This window comes from Spermophilus citellus (assembly GCF_964194105.1).
Source record: "Spermophilus citellus genome assembly, chromosome: 11".
NCBI lineage: Eukaryota > Metazoa > Chordata > Mammalia > Rodentia > Sciuridae > Spermophilus > Spermophilus citellus.
Window position 1 is genome coordinate 9,285,415 of NC_138192.1, and position 16,831 is coordinate 9,302,245.

A 16,831-nucleotide genomic window follows, 5' to 3' on the forward strand; every position below is an offset into this window, starting at 1 on the left:
AGTGGCCATGGCCAATCAAGTGCAGACTGCTGCCTCCGTTAATCAAGTTGTTCAACAAACTTCTATGATACTTGAGTCCCAAAATGCAATTAATCAACATATTTTGTCAGGGATCTTAGCTGCCAACCAAAGAATAGATTTACTCCAAGCTCAGGTAGAAGAATTGGCTGATTTGGTGCTTTTGGGCTGTGTTGATTAACGTGCACATTTATGCATAACCTCTGTCAGATTTAATGATTCCAGGAATGCCTCCCGTATCATCGGAGAATACTTGGCCGGAAATTGGTCCATGACAGCGGAAGACATGATCCAGTCTCAACTAACCCAGATAGCTGTCTTGAATAGTACCCACGTTGATCCCATAACGTTGGGTCAATTCACTGATTGGATATCTTCTGCCTTTTCCTTTTTTAAAGAGTGGGTGGGGGTAGGCATTTTTGGCGCAATGTGTTGCTTCGGTATGGTTCTCTGCTTGTGGTTTCTCTGCCGCCTTAAGGCCCGCAATGCTCGCGATAAAGCTATGATTATACAAGCACTTGCAGCTTTGGAAACTGGCAACTCACCTCAAGTTTGGCTTGCACAAATTAAACAGTAAACCTTTGACATGGTCGTTGCACCCCAAGTTTTACGGACATTGCACTGGGAACGACATGTCCTTCCTTGTTATTCTCCTAGTGTTGGAAAGCCCTTGCACTCTGCCGGCTTTACTGCCATTGCACACAGATGGGTTTCCACGCTAGTACTTTTCTATCGCTCTATGACCCGTGCCTTTCTTTTAGGGTGTTGCCAACTTGTTTGTCGTTGTATTTCTATACAGCCACAGTTCAGCCTCAGAGACCTAATCATGACTGGCTGAGTAGATACCATTAAACGCCTTGGCAACAACGAGCTGATCTTGTAGTACCCAGAGACGGGCAACTTTCACGCTTGCACTGCAACCTAAGACAGGGGAATGGGGCCTCCCCAAAGACGGGTAAGCAATGTAAGGGCAGTGAACGACCTAAGACAGGGGCTACTTGATTCCCTTTGACGTGCTATAAACAGAAGGAAAAAACTGCTGGCAGTGGATTCCCCCCGGCCCCCAGGGCTTGGATCCAGCCCTGATTTGTATGCACGTCAAGGAGGCCAGCTCACAGGGCCTTAAAAGCTTTGTGGTGTCTGTTTTCATATTCAGCCAATAACGGTCATGTGGGAACGTCCTGACCTGCTTGGGTCTGATGAGGTTCCTGGTTGAAGGCTTCGTATGAGTAATGGCGATTCACCTCTACTCTTGCCTGTTTTGTTTTTAGTAAACGAAAGGGGGAACTGTGGCGAGCCGCTTCTGCGGACTGTGGTCGCCATTACAAGATGGCGCTGGCCTTGTGGTGGTCTGTGATAAACAACTCCTTCTTTGGGAGAGTTGGCACATGGTTCTTTGACACCCTACGAGAAAGCTCCACGTGGCAGCTTCGCATTGGGTGTTTGGATACTTTATTAAGGCTGGGAGGGGCTTCTGGGAGATTAGAAGAACTCGGAGATTAGAAGAACTCTCGAGAGCTTGAATAAACAGCTGTAAGAAGATTCCCGGTGTTGCGTCTTCCTTGCGGGCAAGGGGGTCGCGACAAAGTTTCAAGAAGCTAGCACAAACCCTGTTGGATTTAGAGTTCCAAATACATCTATCAATATAGGAGAAAACAGAGTGAAACCTAAAAATCCAAACTGTTACTGGAAACGAACGCTTCAACATAGAAGAACGAAATTTGGGGAACCAAGTCGCCTTAGTGTACTGATCATTACCTGAAAGTATCATCCAGTTTGGGTGAAAAAATATTTGCTGAGATTTCTGGAGATTCGTAATTTTAGGAAGCTTGGCAACCCCTTTCCATGAAAGTGTTTCTCGCCAGTCACTGCATTGGGCTACATCAAGAGGAAACAAAACATAGAGATAGAACGTGAAACTACTTTATTGTGTCATGTTTCAAGAAGCTAGCACAAACCGTGTTGGATTTAGAGTTCCAAATACATCTATCAATATAGGAGAAAACAGAGTGAAACCTAAAAATTCAAACTGTTACTGGAAACGAACGCTTCAACATAGAAGAACGAAATTTGGGGAACCAAGTCGCCTTAGTGTACTGATCATTACCTGAAAGTATCATCCAGTTTGGGTGAAAAAATATTTGCTGAGATTTCTGGAGATTCGTAATTTTGGGAAGCCTGGCAACCCCTTTCCATGAAAGTGTTTCTCGCCAGTCACTGCTTAGGGCTACATCAAGAGGAAACAAAACATAGAGATAGAACGTGAAACTACTTTATTGTGTCAAGTTTCAAGAAGCTAGCACAAACCGTGTTGGATTTAGAGTTCCAAATACATCTATCAATATAGGAGAAAACAGAGTGAAACCTAAAAATTCAAAGTGTTACTGCAAACGAACGCTTCAACATAGAAGAACGAAATTTGGGGTACCAAGTCGCCTTAGTGTACTGATCATTACCTGAAAGTATCATCCAGTTTGGGTGAAAAAATATTTGCTGAGATTTCTGGAGATTCGTAATTTTGGGAAGCTTGGCAACCCCTTTCCATGAAAGTGTTTCTCGCCAGTCACTGCATTGGACTACATCAAGAGGAAACAAAACATAGAGATAGAATGTGAAACTACTTTATTGTGTCATGTTTCAAGAAGCCAGCACAAACCGTGTTGGATTTAGAGTTCCAAATACATCTATCAATATAGGAGAAAACAGAGTGAAACCTAAAAATTCAAAGTGTTACTGGAAACGAACGCTTCAACATAGAAGAACGAAATTTGGGGAACCAAGTCGCCTTAGTGTACTGATCATTACCTGAAAGTATCATCCAGTTTGGGTGAAAAAATATTTGCTGAGATTTCTGGAGATTCGTAATTTTAGGAAGCTTGGCAACCCCTTTCCATGAAAGTGTTTCCCGCCAGTAACTGCTTAGGGCTACATCAAGAGGAAACAAAACGTAGAGATAGAACGTGAAACTACTTTATTGTGTCAAGTTTCAAGAAGCTAGCACAAACCGTGTTGGATTTAGAGTTCCAAATACATCTATCAATATAGGAGAAAACAGAGTGAAACCTAAAAATTCAAAGTGTTACTGGAAACGAACGCTTCAACATAGAAGAACGAAATTTGGGGAACCAAGTCGCCTTAGTGTACTGATCATTACCTGAAAGTATCATCCAGTTTGGGTGAAAAAATATTTGCTGAGATTTCTGGAGATTCGTAATTTTGGGAAGCCTGGCAACCCCTTTCCATGAAAGTGTTTCTCGCCAGTCACTGCTTAGGGCTACATCAAGAGGAAACAAAACATAGAGATAGAACGTGAAACTACTTTATTGTGTCAAGTTTCAAGAAGCTAGCACAAACCGTGTTGGATTTAGAGTTCCAAATACATCTATCAATATAGGAGAAAACAGAGTGAAACCTAAAAATTCAAAGTGTTACTGCAAACGAACGCTTCAACATAGAAGAACGAAATTTGGGGAACCAAGTCGCCTTAGTGTACTGATCATTACCTGAAAGTATCATTCAGTTTGGGTGAAAAAATATTTGCTGAGATTTCTGGAGATTCGTAATTTTAGGAAGCTTGGCAACCCCTTTCCATGAAAGTGTTTCTCGCCAGTTACTGCTTAGGGCTACATCAAGAGGAAACAAAACGTAGAGATAGAACGTGAAACTACTTTATTGTGTCAAGTTTCAAGAAGCTAGCACAAACCCTGTTGGATTTAGAGTTCCAAATACATCTATCAATATAGGAGAAAACAGAGTGAAACCTAAAAATTCAAAGTGTTACTGGAAACGAACGCTTCAACATAGAAGAACGAAATTTGGGGAACCAAGTCGCCTTAGTGTACTGATCATTACCTGAAAGTATCATCCAGTTTGGGTGAAAAAATATTTGCTGAGATTTCTGGAGATTCGTAATTTTAGGAAGCTTGGCAACCCCTTTCCATGAAAGTGTTTCTCGCCAGTCACTGCTTAAGGCTACATCAAGAGGAAACAAAACATAGAGATAGATCGTGAAACTACTTTATTGTGTCAAGTTTCAAGAAGCTAGCACAAACCGTGTTGGATTTAGAGTTCCAAATACATCTATCAATATAGGAGAAAACAGAGTGAAACCTAAAAATTCAAACTTACTGGAAACGAACGCTTCAACATAGAAGAACGAAATTTGGGGAACCAAGTCGCCTTAGTGTACTGATCATTACCTGAAAGTATCATCCAGTTTGGGTGAAAAAATATTTGCTGAGATTTCTGGAGATTCGTAATTTTGGGAAGCCTGGCAACCCCTTTCCATGAAAGTGTTTCTCGCCAGTCACTGCTTAGGGCTACATCAAGAGGAAACAAAACATAGAGATAGAACGTGAAACTACTTTATTGTGTCAAGTTTCAAGAAGCTAGCACAAACCGTGTTGGATTTAGAGTTCCAAACACATCTATCAATATAGGAGAAAACAGAGTGAAACCTAAAAATTCAAACTGTTACTGGAAACGAACGCTTCAACATAGAAGAACGAAATTTGGGGAACCAAGTCGCCTTAGTGTACTGATCATTACCTGAAAGTATCATCCAGTTTGGGTGAAAAAATATTTGCTGAGATTTCTGGAGATTCGTAATTTTAGGAAGCTTGGCAACCCCTTTCCATGAAAGTGTTTCCCGCCAGTAACTGCTTAGGGCTACATCAAGAGGAAACAAAACGTAGAGATAGAACGTGAAACTACTTTATTGTGTCAAGTTTCAAGAAGCTAGCACAAACCCTGTTGGATTTAGAGTTCCAAATACATCTATCAATATAGGAGAAAACAGAGTGAAACCTAAAAATTCAAAGTGTTACTGGAAACGAACGCTTCAACATAGAAGAACGAAATTTGGGGAACCAAGTCGCCTTAGTGTACTGATCATTACCTGAAAGTATCATCCAGTTTGGGTGAAAAAATATTTGCTGAGATTTCTGGAGATTCGTAATTTTAGGAAGCTTGGCAACCCCTTTCCATGAAAGTGTTTCTCGCCAGTCACTGCTTAAGGCTACATCAAGAGGAAACAAAACATAGAGATAGAACGTTAAACTACTTTATTGTGTCAAGTTTCAAGAACCTAGCACAAACCGTGTTGGATTTAGAGTTCCAAACACATCTATCAATATAGGAGAAAACAGAGTGAAACCTAAAAATTCAAACTGTTACTGGAAACGAACGCTTCAACATAGAAGAACGAAATTTGGGGAACCAAGTCGCCTTAGTGTACTGATCATTACCTGAAAGTATCATCCAGTTTGGGTGAAAAAATATTTGCTGAGATTTCTGGAGATTCGTAATTTTAGGAAGCTTGGCAACCCCTTTCCATGAAAGTGTTTCTCGCCAGTCACTGCTTAAGGCTACATCAAGAGGAAACAAAACATAGAGATAGAACGTGAAACTACTTTATTGTGTCATGTTTCAAGAAGCCAGCACAAACCGTGTTGGATTTAGAGTTCCAAATACATCTATCAATATAGGAGAAAACAGAGTGAAACCTAAAAATTCAAACTGTTACTGGAAACGAACGCTTCAACATAGAAGAACGAAATTTGGGGAACCAAGTCGCCTTAGTGTACTGATCATTACCTGAAAGTATCATCCAGTTTGGGTGAAAAAATATTTGCTGAGATTTCTGGAGATTCGTAATTTTGGGAAGCCTGGCAACCCCTTTCCATGAAAGTGTTTCTCGCCAGTCACTGCTTAGGGCTACATCAAGAGGAAACAAAACATAGAGATAGAACGTGAAACTACTTTATTGTGTCAAGTTTCAAGAACCTAGCACAAACCGTGTTGGATTTAGAGTTCCAAACACATCTATCAATATAGGAGAAAACAGAGTGAAACCTAAAAATTCAAACTGTTACTGGAAACGAACGCTTCAACATAGAAGAACGAAATTTGGGGAACCAAGTCGCCTTAGTGTACTGATCATTACCTGAAAGTATCATCCAGTTTGGGTGAAAAAATATTTGCTGAGATTTCTGGAGATTCATAATTTTAGGAAGCTTGGCAACCCCTTTCCATGAAAGTGTTTCCCGCCAGTAACTGCTTAGGGCTACATCAAGAGGAAACAAAACGTAGAGATAGAACGTGAAACTACTTTATTGTGTCAAGTTTCAAGAAGCTAGCACAAACCCTGTTGGATTTAGAGTTCCAAATACATCTATCAATATAGGAGAAAACAGAGTGAAACCTAAAAATTCAAACTGTTACTGGAAACGAACGCTTCAACATAGAAGAACGAAATTTGGGGAACCAAGTCGCCTTAGTGTACTGATCATTACCTGAAAGTATCATCCAGTTTGGGTGAAAAAATATTTGCTGAGATTTCTGGAGATTCGTAATTTTAGGAAGCTTGGCAACCCCTTTCCATGAAAGTGTTTCTCGCCAGTCACTGCTTAAGGCTACATCAAGAGGAAACAAAACATAGAGATAGAACGTGAAACTACTTTATTGTGTCAAGTTTCAAGAAGCTAGCACAAACCGTGTTGGATTTAGAGTTCCAAATACATCTATCAATATAGGAGAAAACAGAGTGAAACCTAAAAATTCAAACTGTTACTGGAAACGAACGCTTCAACATAGAAGAACGAAATTTGGGGAACCAAGTCGTCTTAGTGTACTGATCATTACCTGAAAGTATCATCCAGTTTGGGTGAAAAAATATTTGCTGAGATTTCTGGAGATTCGTAATTTTGGGAAGCCTGGCAACCCCTTTCCATGAAAGTGTTTCTCGCCAGTCACTGCTTAGGGCTACATCAAGAGGAAACAAAACATAGAGATAGAACGTGAAACTACTTTATTGTGTCAAGTTTCAAGAAGCTAGCACAAACCGTGTTGGATTTAGAGTTCCAAATACATCTATCAATATAGGAGAAAACAGAGTGAAACCTAAAAATTCAAAGTGTTACTGCAAACGAACGCTTCAACATAGAAGAACGAAATTTGGGGAACCAAGTCGCCTTAGTGGACTGATCATTACCTGAAAGTATCATTCAGTTTGGGTGAAAAAATATTTGCTGAGATTTCTGGAGATTCGTAATTTTAGGAAGCTTGGCAACCCCTTTCCATGAAAGTGTTTCTCGCCAGTTACTGCTTAGGGCTACATCAAGAGGAAACAAAACGTAGAGATAGAACGTGAAACTACTTTATTGTGTCAAGTTTCAAGAAGCTAGCACAAACCCTGTTGGATTTAGAGTTCCAAATACATCTATCAATATAGGAGAAAACAGAGTGAAACCTAAAAATTCAAAGTGTTACTGGAAACGAACGCTTCAACATAGAAGAACGAAATTTGGGGAACCAAGTCGCCTTAGTGTACTGATCATTACCTGAAAGTATCATCCAGTTTGGGTGAAAAAATATTTGCTGAGATTTCTGGAGATTCGTAATTTTAGGAAGCTTGGCAACCCCTTTCCATGAAAGTGTTTCTCGCCAGTCACTGCTTAAGGCTACATCAAGAGGAAACAAAACATAGAGATAGAACGTTAAACTACTTTATTGTGTCAAGTTTCAAGAACCTAGCACAAACCGTGTTGGATTTAGAGTTCCAAACACATCTATCAATATAGGAGAAAACAGAGTGAAACCTAAAAATTCAAACTGTTACTGGAAACGAACGCTTCAACATAGAAGAACGAAATTTGGGGAACCAAGTCGCCTTAGTGTACTGATCATTACCTGAAAGTATCATCCAGTTTGGGTGAAAAAATATTTGCTGAGATTTCTGGAGATTCGTAATTTTGGGAAGCCTGGCAACCCCTTTCCATGAAAGTGTTTCTCGCCAGTCACTGCATTGGGCTACATCAAGAGGAAACAAAACATAGAGATAGAACGTGAAACTACTTTATTGTGTCATGTTTCAAGAAGCTAGCACAAACCGTGTTGGATTTAGAGTTCCAAATACATCTATCAATATAGGAGAAAACAGAGTGAAACCTAAAAATTCAAACTGTTACTGGAAACGAACGCTTCAACATAGAAGAACGAAATTTGGGGAACCAAGTCGCCTTAGTGTACTGATCATTACCTGAAAGTATCATCCAGTTTGGGTGAAAAAATATTTCCTGGGATTTCTGGAGATTCGTAATTTTGGGAAGCTTGGCAACCCCTTTCCATGAAAGTGTTTCTCGCCAGTCACTGCATTGGACTACATCAAGAGGAAACAAAACATAGAGATAGAATGTGAAACTACTTTATTGTGTCATGTTTCAAGAAGCCAGCACAAACCGTGTTGGATTTAGAGTTCCAAATACATCTATCAATATAGGAGAAAACAGAGTGAAACCTAAAAATTCAAAGTGTTACTGCAAACGAACGCTTCAACATAGAAGAACGAAATTTGGGGAACCAAGTCGCCTTAGTGTACTGATCATTACCTGAAAGTATCATCCAGTTTGGGTGAAAAAATATTTGCTGAGATTTCTGGAGATTCGTAATTTTAGGAAGCTTGGCAACCCCTTTCCATGAAAGTGTTTCCCGCCAGTAACTGCTTAGGGCTACATCAAGAGGAAACAAAACGTAGAGATAGAACGTGAAACTACTTTATTGTGTCAAGTTTCAAGAAGCTAGCACAAACCCTGTTGGATTTAGAGTTCCAAATACATCTATCAATATAGGAGAAAACAGAGTGAAACCTAAAAATTCAAACTGTTACTGGAAACGAACGCTTCAACATAGAAGAACGAAATTTGGGGAACCAAGTCGCCTTAGTGTACTGATCATTACCTGAAAGTATCATCCAGTTTGGGTGAAAAAATATTTGCTGAGATTTCTGGAGATTCGTAATTTTGGGAAGCTTGGCAACCCCTTTCCATGAAAGTGTTTCTCGCCAGTCACTGCTTAGGGCTACATCAAGAGGAAACAAAACATAGAGATAGAACGTGAAACTACTTTATTGTGTCAGGTTTCAAGAAGCTAGCACAAACCGTGTTGGATTTAGAGTTCCAAATACATCTATCAATATAGGAGAAAACAGAGTGAAACCTAAAAATTCAAAGTGTTACTGCAAACGAACGCTTCAACATAGAAGAACGAAATTTGGGGAACCAAGTCGCCTTAGTGTACTGATCATTACCTGAAAGTATCATTCAGTTTGGGTGAAAAAATATTTGCTGAGATTTCTGGAGATTCGTAATTTTAGGAAGCTTGGCAACCCCTTTCCATGAAAGTGTTTCTCGCCAGTTACTGCTTAGGGCTACATCAAGAGGAAACAAAACGTAGAGATAGAACGTGAAACTACTTTATTGTGTCAAGTTTCAAGAAGCTAGCACAAACCCTGTTGGATTTAGAGTTCCAAATACATCTATCAATATAGGAGAAAACAGAGTGAAACCTAAAAATTCAAAGTGTTACTGGAAACGAACGCTTCAAGATAGAAGAACGAAATTTGGGGAACCAAGTCGCCTTAGTGTACTGATCATTACCTGAAAGTATCATCCAGTTTGGGTGAAAAAATATTTGCTGAGATTTCTGGAGATTCGTAATTTTAGGAAGCTTGGCAACCCCTTTCCATGAAAGTGTTTCTCGCCAGTCACTGCTTAAGGCTACATCAAGAGGAAACAAAACATAGAGATAGAATGTGAAACTACTTTATTGTGTCAAGTTTCAAGAACCTAGCACAAACCGTGTTGGATTTAGAGTTCCAAACACATCTATCAATATAGGAGAAAACAGAGTGAAACCTAAAAATTCAAACTGTTACTGGAAACGAACGCTTCAACATAGAAGAACGAAATTTGGGGAACCAAGTCACCTTAGTGTACTGATCATTACCTGAAAGTATCATCCAGTTTGGGTGAAAAAATATTTGCTGAGATTTCTGGAGATTCGTAATTTTGGGAAGCTTGGCAACCCCTTTCCATGAAAGTGTTTCTCGCCAGTCACTGCATTGGACTACATCAAGAGGAAAAAAACATAGAGATAGAATGTGAAACTACTTTATTGTGTCATGTTTCAAGAAGCCAGCACAAACCGTGTTGGATTTAGAGTTCCAAATACATCTATCAATATAGGAGAAAACAGAGTGAAACCTAAAAATTCAAAGTGTTACTGCAAACGAACGCTTCAACATAGAAGAACGAAATTTGGGGAACCAAGTCGCCTTAGTGTACTGATCATTACCTGAAAGTATCATTCAGTTTGGGTGAAAAAATATTTGCTGAGATTTCTGGAGATTCGTAATTTTAGGAAGCTTGGCAACCCCTTTCCATGAAAGTGTTTCTCGCCAGTTACTGCTTAGGGCTACATCAAGAGGAAACAAAACGTAGAGATAGAACGTGAAACTACTTTATTGTGTCAAGTTTCAAGAAGCTAGCACAAACCCTGTTGGATTTAGAGTTCCAAATACATCTATCAATATAGAAGAAAACAGAGGGAAACCTAAAAATTCAAAGTGTTACTGGAAACGAACGCTTCAACATAGAAGAACGAAATTTGGGGAACCAAGTCGCCTTAGTGTACTGATCATTACCTGAAAGTATCATCCAGTTTGGGTGAAAAAATATTTGCTGAGATTTCTGGAGATTCGTAATTTTAGGAAGCTTGGCAACCCCTTTCCATGAAAGTGTTTCTCGCCAGTCACTGCTTAAGGCTACATCAAGAGGAAACAAAACATAGAGATAGAACGTTAAACTACTTTATTGTGTCAAGTTTCAAGAACCTAGCACAAACCGTGTTGGATTTAGAGTTCCAAACACATCTATCAATATAGGAGAAAACAGAGTGAAACCTAAAAATTCAAACTGTTACTGGAAACGAACGCTTCAACATAGAAGAACGAAATTTGGGGAACCAAGTCGCCTTAGTGTACTGATCATTACCTGAAAGTATCATCCAGTTTGGGTGAAAAAATATTTGCTGAGATTTCTGGAGATTCGTAATTTTGGGAAGCCTGGCAACCCCTTTCCATGAAAGTGTTTCTCGCCAGTCACTGCATTGGGCTACATCAAGAGGAAACAAAACATAGAGATAGAACGTGAAACTACTTTATTGTGTCATGTTTCAAGAAGCTAGCACAAACCGTGTTGGATTTAGAGTTCGAAATACATCTATCAATATAGGAGAAAACAGAGTGAAACCTAAAAATTCAAACTGTTACTGGAAACGAACGCTTCAACATAGAAGAACGAAATTTGGGGAACCAAGTCGCCTTAGTGTACTGATCATTACCTGAAAGTATCATCAAGTTTGGGTGAAAAAATATTTCCTGGGATTTCTGGAGATTCGTAATTTTGGGAAGCTTGGCAACCCCTTTCCATGAAAGTGTTTCTCGCCAGTCACTGCATTGGACTACATCAAGAGGAAACAAAACATAGAGATAGAATGTGAAACTACTTTATTGTGTCATGTTTCAAGAAGCCAGCACAAACCGTGTTGTATTTAGAGTTCCAAATACATCTATCAATATAGGAGAAAACAGAGTGAAACCTAAAAATTCAAAGTGTTACTGCAAACGAACGCTTCAACATAGAAGAACGAAATTTGGGGAACCAAGTCGCCTTAGTGTACTGATCATTACCTGAAAGTATCATCCAGTTTGGGTGAAAAAATATTTGCTGAGATTTCTGGAGATTCGTAATTTTAGGAAGCTTGGCAACCCCTTTCCATGAAAGTGTTTCCCGCCAGTAACTGCTTAGGGCTACATCAAGAGGAAACAAAACGTAGAGATAGAACGTGAAACTACTTTATTGTGTCAAGTTTCAAGAAGCTAGCACAAACCCTGTTGGATTTAGAGTTCCAAATACATCTATCAATATAGGAGAAAACAGAGTGAAACCTAAAAATTCAAACTGTTACTGGAAACGAACGCTTCAACATAGAAGAACGAAATTTGGGGAACCAAGTCGCCTTAGTGTACTGATCATTACCTGAAAGTATCATCCAGTTTGGGTGAAAAAATATTTGCTGAGATTTCTGGAGATTCGTAATTTTGGGAAGCTTGGCAACCCCTTTCCATGAAAGTGTTTCTCGCCAGTCACTGCTTAGGGCTACATCAAGAGGAAACAAAACATAGAGATAGAACGTGAAACTACTTTATTGTGTCAAGTTTCAAGAAGCTAGCACAAACCGTGTTGGATTTAGAGTTCCAAATACATCTATCAATATAGGAGAAAACAGAGTGAAACCTAAAAATTCAAAGTGTTACTGCAAACGAACGCTTCAACATAGAAGAACGAAATTTGGGGAACCAAGTCGCCTTAGTGTACTGATCATTACCTGAAAGTATCATTCAGTTTGGGTGAAAAAATATTTGCTGAGATTTCTGGAGATTCGTAATTTTAGGAAGCTTGGCAACCCCTTTCCATGAAAGTGTTTCTCGCCAGTTACTGCTTAGGGCTACATCAAGAGGAAACAAAACGTAGAGATAGAACGTGAAACTACTTTATTGTGTCAAGTTTCAAGAAGCTAGCACAAACCCTGTTGGATTTAGAGTTCCAAATACATCTATCAATATAGGAGAAAACAGAGTGAAACCTAAAAATTCAAAGTGTTACTGGAAACGAACGCTTCAACATAGAAGAACGAAATTTGGGGAACCAAGTCGCCTTAGTGTACTGATCATTACCTGAAAGTATCATCCAGTTTGGTTGAAAAAATATTTGCTGAGATTTCTGGAGATTCGTAATTTTAGGAAGCTTGGCAACCCCTTTCCATGAAAGTGTTTCTCGCCAGTCACTGCTTAAGGCTACATCAAGAGGAAACAAAACATAGAGATAGAACGTGAAACTACTTTATTGTGTCAAGTTTCAAGAACCTAGCACAAACCGTGTTGGATTTAGAGTTCCAAACACATCTATCAATATAGGAGAAAACAGAGTGAAACCTAAAAATTCAAACTGTTACTGGAAACGAACGCTTCAACATAGAAGAACGAAATTTGGGGAACCAAGTCGCCTTAGTGTACTGATCATTACCTGAAAGTATCATCTAGTTTGGGTGAAAAAATATTTGCTGAGATTTCTGGAGATTCGTAATTTTGGGAAGCCTGGCAACCCCTTTCCATGAAAGTGTTTCTCGCCAGTCACTGCATTGGGCTACATCAAGAGGAAACAAAACATAGAGATAGAACGTGAAACTACTTTATTGTGTCATGTTTCAAGAAGCTAGCACAAACCGTGTTGGATTTAGAGTTCCAAATACATCTATCAATATAGGAGAAAACAGAGTGAAACCTAAAAATTCAAAGTGTTACTGGAAACGAACGCTTCAACATAGAAGAACGAAATTTGGGGAACCAAGTCGCCTTAGTGTACTGATCATTACCTGAAAGTATCATCCAGTTTGGGTGAAAAAATATTTGCTGAGATTTCTGGAGATTCGTAATTTTGGGAAGCTTGGCAACCCCTTTCCATGAAAGTGTTTCTCGCCAGTCACTGCATTGGACTACATCAAGAGGAAAAAAAACATAGAGATAGAATGTGAAACTACTTTATTGTGTCATGTTTCAAGAAGCCAGCACAAACCGTGTTGGATTTAGAGTTCCAAATACATCTATCAATATAGGAGAAAACAGAGTGAAACCTAAAAATTCAAAGTGTTACTGCAAACGAACGCTTCAACATAGAAGAACGAAATTTGGGGAACCAAGTCGCCTTAGTGTACTGATCATTACCTGAGAGTATCATCCAGTTTGAGTGAAAAAATATTTGCTGAGATTTCTGGAGATTCGTAATTTTAGGAAGCTTGGCAACCCCTTTCCATGAAAGTGTTTCCCGCCAGTAACTGCTTAGGGCTACATCAAGAGGAAACAAAACGTAGAGATAGAACGTGAAACTACTTTATTGTGTCAAGTTTCAAGAAGCTAGCACAAACCCTGTTGGATTTAGAGTTCCAAATACATCTATCAATATAGGAGAAAACAGAGTGAAACCTAAAAATTCAAACTGTTACTGGAAACGAACGCTTCAACATAGAAGAACGAAATTTGGGGAACCAAGTCGCCTTAGTGTACTGATCATTACCTGAAAGTATCATCCAGTTTGGGTGAAAAAATATTTGCTGAGATTTCTGGAGATTCGTAATTTTAGGAAGCTTGGCAACCCCTTTCCATGAAAGTGTTTCTCGCCAGTCACTGCTTAAGGCTACATCAAGAGGAAACAAAACATAGAGATAGAACGTGAAACTACTTTATTGTGTCAAGTTTCAAGAAGCTAGCACACCATGTTGGATTTAGAGTTCCAAATACATCTATCAATATAGGAGAAAACAGAGTGAAACCTAAAAATTCAAACTGTTACTGGAAACGAACGCTTCAACATAGAAGAACGAAATTTGGGGAACCAAGTCGTCTTAGTGTACTGATCATTACCTGAAAGTATCATCCAGTTTGGGTGAAAAAATATTTGCTGAGATTTCTGGAGATTCGTAATTTTGGGAAGCCTGGCAACCCCTTTCCATGAAAGTGTTTCTCGCCAGTCACTGCTTAGGGCTACATCAAGAGGAAACAAAACATAGAGATAGAACGTGAAACTACTTTATTGTGTCAAGTTTCAAGAAGCTAGCACAAACCGTGTTGGATTTAGAGTTCCAAATACATCTATCAATATAGGAGAAAACAGAGTGAAACCTAAAAATTCAAAGGGTTACTGCAAACGAACGCTTCAACATAGAAGAACGAAATTTGGGGAACCAAGTCGCCTTAGTGGACTGATCATTACCTGAAAGTATCATTCAGTTTGGGTGAAAAAATATTTGCTGAGATTTCTGGAGATTCGTAATTTTAGGAAGCTTGGCAACCCCTTTCCATGAAAGTGTTTCTCGCCAGTTACTGCTTAGGGCTACATCAAGAGGAAACAAAACATAGAGATAGAACGTGAAACTACTTTATTGTGTCAAGTTTCAAGAAGCTAGCACAAACCCTGTTGGATTTAGAGTTCCAAATACATCTATCAATATAGGAGAAAACAGAGTGAAACCTAAAAATTCAAAGTGTTACTGGAAACGAACGCTTCAACATAGAAGAACGAAATTTGGGGAACAAAGTCGCCTTAGTGTACTGATCATTACCTGAAAGTATCATCCAGTTTGGGTGAAAAAATATTTGCTGAGATTTCTGGAGATTCGTAATTTTAGGAAGCTTGGCAACCCCTTTCCATGAAAGTGTTTCTCGCCAGTCACTGCTTAAGGCTACATCAAGAGGAAACAAAACATAGAGATAGAACGTTAAACTACTTTATTGTGTCAAGTTTCAAGAACCTAGCACAAACCGTGTTGGATTTAGAGTTCCAAACACATCTATCAATATAGGAGAAAACAGAGTGAAACCTAAAAATTCAAACTGTTACTGGAAACGAACGCTTCAACATAGAAGAACGAAATTTGGGGAACCAAGTCGCCTTAGTGTACTGATCATTACCTGAAAGTATCATCCAGTTTGGGTGAAAAAATATTTGCTGAGATTTCTGGAGATTCGTAATTTTGGGAAGCCTGGCAACCCCTTTCCATGAAAGTGTTTCTCGCCAGTCACTGCATTGGGCTACATCAAGAGGAAACAAAACATAGAGATAGAACGTGAAACTACTTTATTGTGTCATGTTTCAAGAAGCTAGCACAAACCGTGTTGGATTTAGAGGTCCAAATACATCTATCAATATAGGAGAAAACAGAGTGAAACCTAAAAATTCAAACTGTTACTGGAAACGAACGCTTCAACATAGAAGAACGAAATTTGGAGAACCAAGTCGCCTTAGTGTACTGATCATTACCTGAAAGTATCATCCAGTTTGGGTGAAAAAATATTTGCTGAGATTTCTGGAGATTCGTAATTTTGGGAAGCTTGGCAACCCCTTTCCATGAAAGTGTTTCTCGCCAGTCACTGCATTGGACTACATCAAGAGGAAACAAAACATAGAGATAGAATGTGAAACTACTTTATTGTGTCATGTTTCAAGAAGCCAGCACAAACCGTGTTGGATTTAGAGTTCCAAATACATCTATCAATATAGGAGAAAACAGAGTGAAACCTAAAAATTCAAAGTGTTACTGGAAACGAACGCTTCAACATAGAAGAACGAAATTTGGGGAACCAAGTCGCCTTAGTGTACTGATCATTACCTGAAAGTATCATCCAGTTTGGGTGAAAAAATATTTGCTGAGATTTCTGGAGATTCGTAATTTTAGGAAGCTTGGCAACCCCTTTCCATGAAAGTGTTTCTCGCCAGTCACTGCTTAAGGCTACATCAAGAGGAAACAAAACATAGAGATAGAACGTGAAACTACTTTATTGTGTCAAGTTTCAAGAAGCTAGCACAAACCGTGTTGGATTTAGAGTTCCAAATACATCTATCAATATAGGAGAAAACAGAGTGAAACCTAAAAATTCAAAGTGTTACTGCAAACGAACGCTTCAACATAGAAGAACGAAATTTGGGGAACCAAGTCGCCTTAGTGTACTGATCATTACCTGAAAGTATCATTCAGTTTGGGTGAAAAAATATTTGCTGAGATTTCTGGAGATTCGTAATTTTAGGAAGCTTGGCAACCCCTTTCCATGAAAGTGTTTCTCGCCAGTTACTGCTTAGGGCTACATCAAGAGGAAACAAAACGTAGAGATAGAACGTGAAACTACTTTATTGTGTCAAGTTTCAAGAAGCTAGCACAAACACTGTTGGATTTAGAGTTCCAAATACATCTATCAATATAGGAGAAAACAGAGTGAAACCTAAAAATTCAAAGTGTTACTGGAAACGAACGCTTCAACATAGAAGAACGAAATTTGGGGAACCAAGTCGCCTTAGTGTACTGATCATTACCTGAAAGTATCATCTAGTTTGGGTGAAAAATATTTGCTGAGATTTCTGGAGAT